The following is an 8,959-nucleotide window of genomic DNA, read 5'->3' as shown; positions in this document are numbered from 1 at the left end:
ATGTGAAGTTTCCATTTAAGATTATGAGCAAAGGACAGACCGAGGATATTTATTGTGGAAGAGGGAGACAGTTGAGTGTCATTGAAGAAGAGGGGATAGTTGTCTGGAAGATTGTGTCGAGTTGATAGATGGAGGAATTGAGTTTTTGAGGCATTGAAAACTACTAGATTTTCTCTATCCTAATCGGAAATCTTAGAAAGATCGGAAGTCAGGCGTTCTGTGGCGTCCCTGCGTGATCTGTTGACTTCCTGAAGGGTTGGTCGTCTCCGAAAGGACGTGGAAAGATGTAGGGTGATATCATCAGCTTAGGAGTGGATAGGGCAAGAAGTTTGGTTAAGAAGGTCATTAATGAATAATAGAAAGAGAGTGGGTGACAGGACAGAACCCTGAGGAACACCACCAGTGACGGAGAGCAGTGAACCATATATTTTCTCAGCCTACCGTGTTGTGAGAAGCAAGGGAAGATAAAGCAGAACAAGTGCATATGTGATATTATGCATCTATGTAATGTGCTTATGGAGATATTTGCAAATTTGTTTTGAGACTACAAGCTTCGTGGACCGTTTCCCCTGATGGAAGAGGCACCTGGTTCTTGAGTGTTTTGGCGTCTTTTAAGGTGTTTGGTGTGTTTTAAGAATATTTACCGGGTTTTCACTTGGTTTTCTGGTGATTTAGTGTGTTTTGTTAGTGTTTGTTGGTTAGTGTTGTGATTCTGTCGTTTAGATTTTCTTCATGACCTGCTTATCCCTCTCTCCGTGGCGTCCAGTCCACTCGATTGTGAACAAGTGGGGCCACACTCTTGCCTGTGCCCTGTGGTGGTAGTGTGAGGGAGTAATGGTTGGAGCAGTTATGATGGCAGTACAGGTGTGACTTTCAATAAATGTGTGTGCAGTAAACGTTTGTTTTTGTAGCCTATATTCACCCATGTCTATGTCTATGATATTTATATGTCTATACATATAAATATCATACAAATGTTATGTATGTGTTAATTATCTTTTGATGTAATTCACTGTTTGATCTGCTGCAGTCTATGACGAGACAGCCAGACGTTACCCTACGGAACGAGCTCAGAGCTCATTATTTCCGATCTTGGGATAGGTCTGAGACCAGGCACACACCACACACCGGGACAACAAGGTCACAACTCCTCGATTTACATCCCGTACCTACTCACTGCTAGGTGAACAGCACCTACACGTGAAAGGAGACACACCCAAATATCTCTACCCGGCCGGGGAATCGAACCTCGGTCATCTGGCTTGTGAAGCCAGCGCTCTAACCACTGAGCTACCGGGCCGTGTGTGTGTGTGTGTGTGCACGCGAAAAGGAAAATGATGAAAATAGCAGTTGCAGCAGAATAAGTATATAACTACCATAAATTAGTAAGATGTTCTTCTTCCTTATAGAGTCTTTATTATTTACGTTATATAGATGAGAGTTAAACATTACCGTGACACTTAAAAGAAGTGTGAGAAGAAGAGGAATGAATCGGTGAGTGAGATGTTGTGAGGGGAGTCTGGGTTGGGACCTACGGCTATTGTCACGCTAATTGCCCTTCGCATCTTGCTAACTGTATGCCGAGCTCCCCTCTCACGGCCGCACTGCGCATCACTTCCTCTCATCTCTATTATTTTCACTTCTTTAAAGCAAGAGGTAAATCTCTCTCTCTCTCTCTCTCTCTCTCTCTCTCTCTCTCTCTCTCTCTCTCTTATAGGAGATAGAGTGTGAGGAGTTAGGCAAAGTATGTGTATTAACACCAACCCTTTTTAGCTTGTTCATAGATGAGTTAGCATTCAGAAGAAGCGTTGGGAGTAATATGATGTGAGTACGTGCTACTTTATGCATATGATATAGTGATCATAGGTAAATCAGCAGATGAGTTGCAAAGTTCGCTGGATGTTGTGAATTAATAGGTATGGAAGAGACTTTGGAGCTCGACTTAGCACTAATGAGAGTATATAGGGTAATGATTTTGAATAGGCCAGAGGATGAAAGTATATAGTTTAATGCGGTATTGAGAATTGGAAACAATGAGTTGAGACTGACACAAGAAAATAATTACTTGAGGATGTGCGCGAGTCCAAATGAATGTGAAAAAGCACATAAAGAAAAAAGCAAAATTAGTGAACTATATTTAGTGGGTAAGTCGATTGAGAAGTGCAACAAGCTAGGATGAAAGCAAGTATGTGCTAAGAGACATGTAGAGTGATTGCATGTGGAACGAAAGTGAAATTGACATTTGTTAGAAGTGGAGCAGAATAGAGTAGCTTGGATGGCAATGAATGCTCACAACAGTGGAAACTTTGAGAAGTGACATGAGATGGAGCATATTTAGGGATAGACTTACAAAACCGACAATTATACAAGATTTGGCTTGAAAGAATTAACAGATGATGCAAGAACAGCGAGAAAGATGTATCGATCTTTGCAATGAAAGTGGAATCAATGGAGGAAAAGATGCATGGGAATGACAGACAGGAGCGGATGGATGGATGGATTTTGTTTAGGCGCCGCAACAACTAGGGTCATATGGCGCCGCAAACTATAGTTTATGAAAACTAAAAGCAGTTAAAAACAATAAAAGTAAAGGTAACTAAAAACTAAAACTACAATAAAATTAAATAAAACATTAAAATACATAATAAAAGAAATAAAATTCACAAATTGGGGAGGAGGCCCGCTTCTCCCTGAAATCTAAAAACGTCATGGCCAGGGGCCAGAGAAGCTGGTCCAAGGACCTTAGATAGGTAGAAGACACCGCTATCTCTACCGCGACAACGGTAGAGGTAGCGGTGTCGTAACTCAATTAAACTAAGGCACTCTACGAGCAGGTGCCGTACAGTGAGCGGCACCAAGCAGTCATCACAGTAAGGTTGAGGGTCCCTGGTCAGGTATTTTGTGTAAGGTACGTGTGACCTATACGAGTCGCGCCAATAAAGTCTGTGCACGGCGATCCCGGACATGGGTGTATGTCCACTGAGGAGAGGAAGTAGTGATCTCTCCCATTTTCGAGGTTGCGACCCCGTTAGCCATCTCCTCTGCCATCTGCAACAATTGCCACACGAATGGATGAAATACATCTCGAAACGGAACAGGGCAGGAGATGGAGCGCGACTTGCTGCCTCTTTAGCGAGGCGATCTGCGTGTTCATTCCCTGGAACACCTACGTGACCAGGGTCCCAACAGAACCCAACACGATATCCTCGTTTGGTAAGAAGATATAGCCACTCCAGGGCTGATAAAACCAAAGGGTTAAGGGAAATAAAAGGAGAGAGAGAGCAGTAAGAGCACTGCGACAGTCACAAAATTGTAAAAGACGAAACCGGGAGAGTAAAAATGATCTGTAAAGCTAGGACTATTGCAGACAGCTCCGCAGTAAAGACGGATGCCACTGAAGGAAGACTGCCAGACCGATAAAAAGAGGGGGAAACCACGTTAAACCCAACGCCTGCGTCGGATTTGGAACCATCAGTAAAAACAGGGATGTCATCAGAAAAGTGTTCTAAAACCGTGTGTGGGACAGAGCTGGTAGAAAATCCTTCTTGCCATCCATGGCAGGAGGGCATAATGAGACAACCGGAAGCTGCCAATAACCAACTTGTGGAAGCCGGAAAGAGTAGACAGGAGTGGGGTCGATGGACAAATCCATCATGAGGTTTGCCACTCGAAGGCCAAAAGGTTTAGGTAGACTCGGTCGAGTGACATACGCCTGCGAACGCGAGTCCCGCAATATTGACAGACAAGGGACAGAATCAGGAAGACGGTGGGTGCGAAACCAACACCGGAGCATCGAAGACTGGCGCCGGAGGTCGAGCGGCCAGAAACCAGCATCCACTAGAAGGCTAGGTATTGGAGATGTCCGAAATGCACCCGTAGCCAAGCGGACCCCAGCATGATGCACGGAGTCAAGCGTGCGTAGTCGTGCATCCGTTGCGGATGAGTAGATCTCACAGCCGTATTCCAGCTTGGGAAGTATAAGTGTACGGTGAAGAAGCAGCAAAGTGTCCCTGTCCGCACCCCAAGAGGTGTGACTTAAAACCCGAAGAAGGGATAGTGCCGTCCTGCAAGACGCTTTAAGAGAACGGAAATGGGGAACCCAAGTAAGACGGTTGTCAAACAATAGGCCAAGATATCGAGTCGCCTCCACACATGAGAGGCGTCTATTGGCTAAATATAAATCGGGATCTGGATGGACGCCACGATTACGACAAAAATGCATGGATACGGTCTTTGAGGTGGAGAAACGAAAACCATTTATGTTGGCCCAACTGGACACCCTATTGATTGCCAGTTGGAGCTTGCGCTCAATCAGTGACATCCTAGCAGCACCAAAAGAAATACATAAATCATCAACATATAAGGAGCTGTGAACGCCATCTGGTAGAGTATCTATAACACCATTTATGGCGATTGCGAATAGTGTAACACTAAGAATACTTCCCTGTGGGACACCATCATTTAGAGCAGTAGCCTCGGAGAGAACACTTCCAACTCGAACCCGTAAAAGACGTCTGGATAAAAATAGGAAGGTGGCCACGGAGACCAAAATTAAACAAGGAACGTAAAATCCCATGACACCAAGCTGTGTCGTAGGCCTTCTCCAGGTCAAAAAATACAGTAACCTGGTGGTGGTGATTAGCGAAGGCCTCACAAATAGAAGACTCCAGGGATAAAAGAGCATCAGTAGTAGACCTCATCTTTCGGAAGCCATACTGTACCGATGACAAGTACTTCCCCCTCTCCAAGTACCACATGAGTCTTACATTTACCATCTTTTCTAACACTTTACAAATACAAGATGTCAAAGATATAGGACGGTAGTTCGTAGCCTGGAGATTATCTTTCCCAGGCTTCGGAAATGGGAGAACCACTGCCACAGCCCAAGAAGATGGAAAGTCACCGGTATGCCAAATCATATTATAAAGATTTAATAAAAAGTTAAAAGCACTGTCAGACATGTGGCGCAAGAAGGCATAAGGAATATCATCTGGGCCAGGAGAAGAGTCCTGACACTGGGACAAAGCGGTCTGCAACTCAGAGGCAGAGAAGGGACATTATAAGACTCCTCCAGTGGAAGAAAAATTTATGCCGAGAGATTCCATTCTCTGGCGGTGACGTGCGCCTGGGGCTGCAGGATGCCTCCGGGAAACACTGGCAAAGTGCTCCGCGAAGAGGTCGGCGACAGTCCTAGGGTCTGCCACCGTTCGCCCAGCAGACAACAAAACTGGTGGGGAAGGAGCAGAATACTTCCCAGCAATTCGGCGGACTTTGTTGAAAGACATCCGTAAGAGGGTGTGCATTAATGGAAGATACATAAGCTTTCCAAGAGGCTCTTTGTGCCTCTTTCAAAACGCGGCGGGCCCGAGCTCGGCAGCGTCGAAAAGCTTCCAGACACTGCGGGTCCCCACGATGTCGCCGGAGACGAGAGAAAGCTGCCCGTTTCTCTTTCACAGCGTTTGTGCATGCTGCGTTCCACCAAGTAACGGGACGCTTAGTAAACCGACCTGACGTCCTAGGGATTGTCTGAAGCGCTACTGACTGTAAAAAATCGGTAAAATAATCAACAGCCTCAGCACAAGTAGAAAAGTCAGCCAACGGACGGATAAAAGAGCTAAGGTCTGTGAATCGAGGCCAATCTGCCTTGTCTAAAACCCAGCGTTGGGGCCGGGACTGTGGCTCAGAGTTCACAGATTCTAATAAAATCGGAAAGTGGTCACTACCGTGTAAATCCGGTAGGACCCGCCAATTAAAATCAAGGAAAGAATTAGATGTACACAGAGAAAGATCGATAGCTGTAAAAGTCCCAGTAGGACTGTGGAAATGTGTAACATCCCCAGAATTTAAAATCTCCAATCCCTCATCCTCAATAAAAGAACCGATTAAAACCCACGAGGATTACTAGCACCTTCATCCCACAATGGGTGACGGCCGTTAAAATCTCCCAACAAGAGGAAAGGTGGAGTCAGCTGACGCACCAGGCCGTCAAGCTCACCCCTGGAAACAGGAAGCCGAGGAGGAGATATAAACTGCAAATAGTGTAGGATCGTCCCATAAAGACCTTAACAGCAACCACCTGAAGGGAGAGTTAAGTTGTAAGGGATAACAGGTATATCCTGACGGACTAGAATAGCTGTGCCACCGTGGTGGCCCTGGTCAGGGAAAGGAGTACTAAAAAAGGCACGATAGCCAGGAGGACTAGAATAAGTACTATCACAGAGCATAGTCTCTTGTAGAGCAACATAGGCAGGAGAGAAATCCGACAGTAAAGCTCGGAGTTTCCCCCACGAGGCGCGAAGGCCTCTACAGTTCCACTGTAGAAGCTTGAAGAAGACTATTTAGGTGCAGTGGACGGGCGAGCCTTTTGAAGGGGCTGCCCGTGACTCACCTGACTAGAAATAATCAACCGACGGGAAGACACCGGGAGTTGTGATGTGCCGGGTCGTTGGAACGCAGCCTTTCGGCCTACCGGTGAGTGATGCTAACCATCATCACTCTACCGGTCATCGGAGGACGAGGGTCAGGCTGGACTGCACTTTTCGACACAGTGGGTCCACGAGGGACGGCTGTGACAATATCATCGGACGTCTCCATGCTAAGACCATCCTCATCACAAGAACCCCGATCTGAGACGGAGGGCGTCACAGAAGGCTGGACAGAAACTACTGGAGCTACCATTGCAGAGCGGTCCCTGGAGGACTCACGATCATGTGCACAGGGAGAAAACTTAGATTACTTAGGCTGAGCTAAATCTATCGACTCCGCAGAGCCGCGGTGCCGTTTGGTCAGGCCCTTCAAAGGCTTAGGCGATACAGGAGGGAAATGAACTTCAACTACATGGGTCACGTTGGTCAAGTATTCTAGTTACTTACACACACAACTGCATAAAAGAAAGTCTCTCTCTCTCTCTCTCTCTGACGATGATGATAATAACACACACACACACACACACACACACACACACACACACACAATGCGGGCCATAAGACGGCAGAATCATTCCTACAGCACAGCAGTAACTGTTTTAATTTTCTTCTCTGTATTCTAGTATTTCCTCTGTTTCATATATTTTTCAGTTATGGGAAAACGGTCTTCTTTCTCTATCTCAATGGGAAAACTGTATTTCTTCTCTGTCTTCATGAGTAACACTATTTCTTCTCATATTCGATGGAAACCAGATTTTTCTAGTATATATATGTATATATATATATATATATATATATATATATATATATATATATATATATATATATATATATATATATATATATATATATATATATATATATATATATATATATATATATATATATATATATATATATATATATATATATATATATATATATATATATATATATATATATATATATATATATATATATATATATATATATATATATATATATATATATATATATATATATATATATATATATATATATATATATATATATATATATATATATATATATATATATATATATATATATATATATATATATATATATATATATATATATATATATATATATATACTAGAAAAAATCTAGTTTCCCCCATCGAATATAGAGAAGAAATAGTGTTACTCATAGAAGACAGAGAAGAAATACAGTTTTCCCCATTGGAGATAGAGAAAGAAGACCGTTTTCCCCATAGAAAACATAGAAGAAATATATAGAAAACAGAGGAAATACTAGAATACAGAGAAGAAAATTAAAACAGTTACTTACTCTGCTGTGCTTTGTAGGAATGAAGTTCTGCCGTCTTATGGCCCGCAGTTGTATTATTATTATTATTATTATTATTATTATTATTATTATTATTATTATTATTATTATTATTATTATTATGATTATCATTATTATTATCATCATCATCGTCAGAGAGAGAGAGAGAGAGAGAGAGAGAGAGAGAGAGAGAGAGAGAGAGAGACTTTCTTTTATGCAGTTGTGTGTGTAAGTAACTATTAGTACAAAAAAAATGTTTCTTACACCTACAGTATTATTCTCTAAATATATAATTAGATAAATAAAATGGCAACAAGGACAGAGAGTATGGGAGGAGGACGAGAAAGGAAAGGAATTCAGGGTCGGACCTCACACACCCAGGTATACTTAGGCCTTGACCGCTAGCTAGTGTGCCCTCCCCTACCTACTTTTTTGACGTCGTCTACCCCACTGGAGCGGCCGTCTCTTCAGGGGGCCGTGCCTAAGCCCCCTCTAGCCTAGCTCGCCAGGTCACAGGGGCACGCAAGCCCCCCCACCACGACAAGGCGGTTCCCATCTGGGTGGGCAGACAGAAGCGGATCACAAATCATGTGTGTGTGGGGGGGGGGGGATGAGAGTCATGAGACTGGCTGGGAGGAATCAAAATGAGCGTGAATGAATCGTGACAAGAGGACGCTGAGTGGGAACTAAATAGGATGTGAGGAAATTTAAGAGTGATCGAGATAGACAGGGAAGTGAAGTGTGTGGGACTGATTGTATGAAAGAATGAGATGAAACGAAAAAAAAAAATGTATATACTCTGGAGTGTGAGAGGTATCATTGAGGCATGAGGGAGATCATGCAAATGATTCTGATTGAATTAAGACATAGAGAGAATGAAAGAATGGAGACAACAGGAAGGGAATGAATGGTGTTACTGCTGGGACTATGTAGTTTCTAGAGACTAATGAAAGGATGAACGAAGCTGTGAAAGAGTGTATGGAGATAATGTGGCGTGCTAGATATAGGGACAATTAGTGTTCAGGAGACTTTTTTTTTTATCCTGCTTGTCTTTTATGTGTCCTCGACCGACAGGATCGAGTTGCCCATGGTACAATAACGAATAACGAAAGTTATTGTACCATGGAGTTGCCGATCCAAGCCCACGAGCGATCCTGAGTCACCTGGATTTCCATTATCCCACTGACTCACTCACTCGGCGGGGTTCGGCTGGCGCTGGGAGGGCGGGT

This window comes from Portunus trituberculatus, chromosome 18 (assembly GCF_017591435.1).
Source record: "Portunus trituberculatus isolate SZX2019 chromosome 18, ASM1759143v1, whole genome shotgun sequence".
In the NCBI taxonomy this organism is placed as follows: domain Eukaryota; kingdom Metazoa; phylum Arthropoda; class Malacostraca; order Decapoda; family Portunidae; genus Portunus; species Portunus trituberculatus.
The sequence above is the reverse complement of the archived record's forward strand: the minus strand, read 5'-3'. Positions refer to the sequence as shown.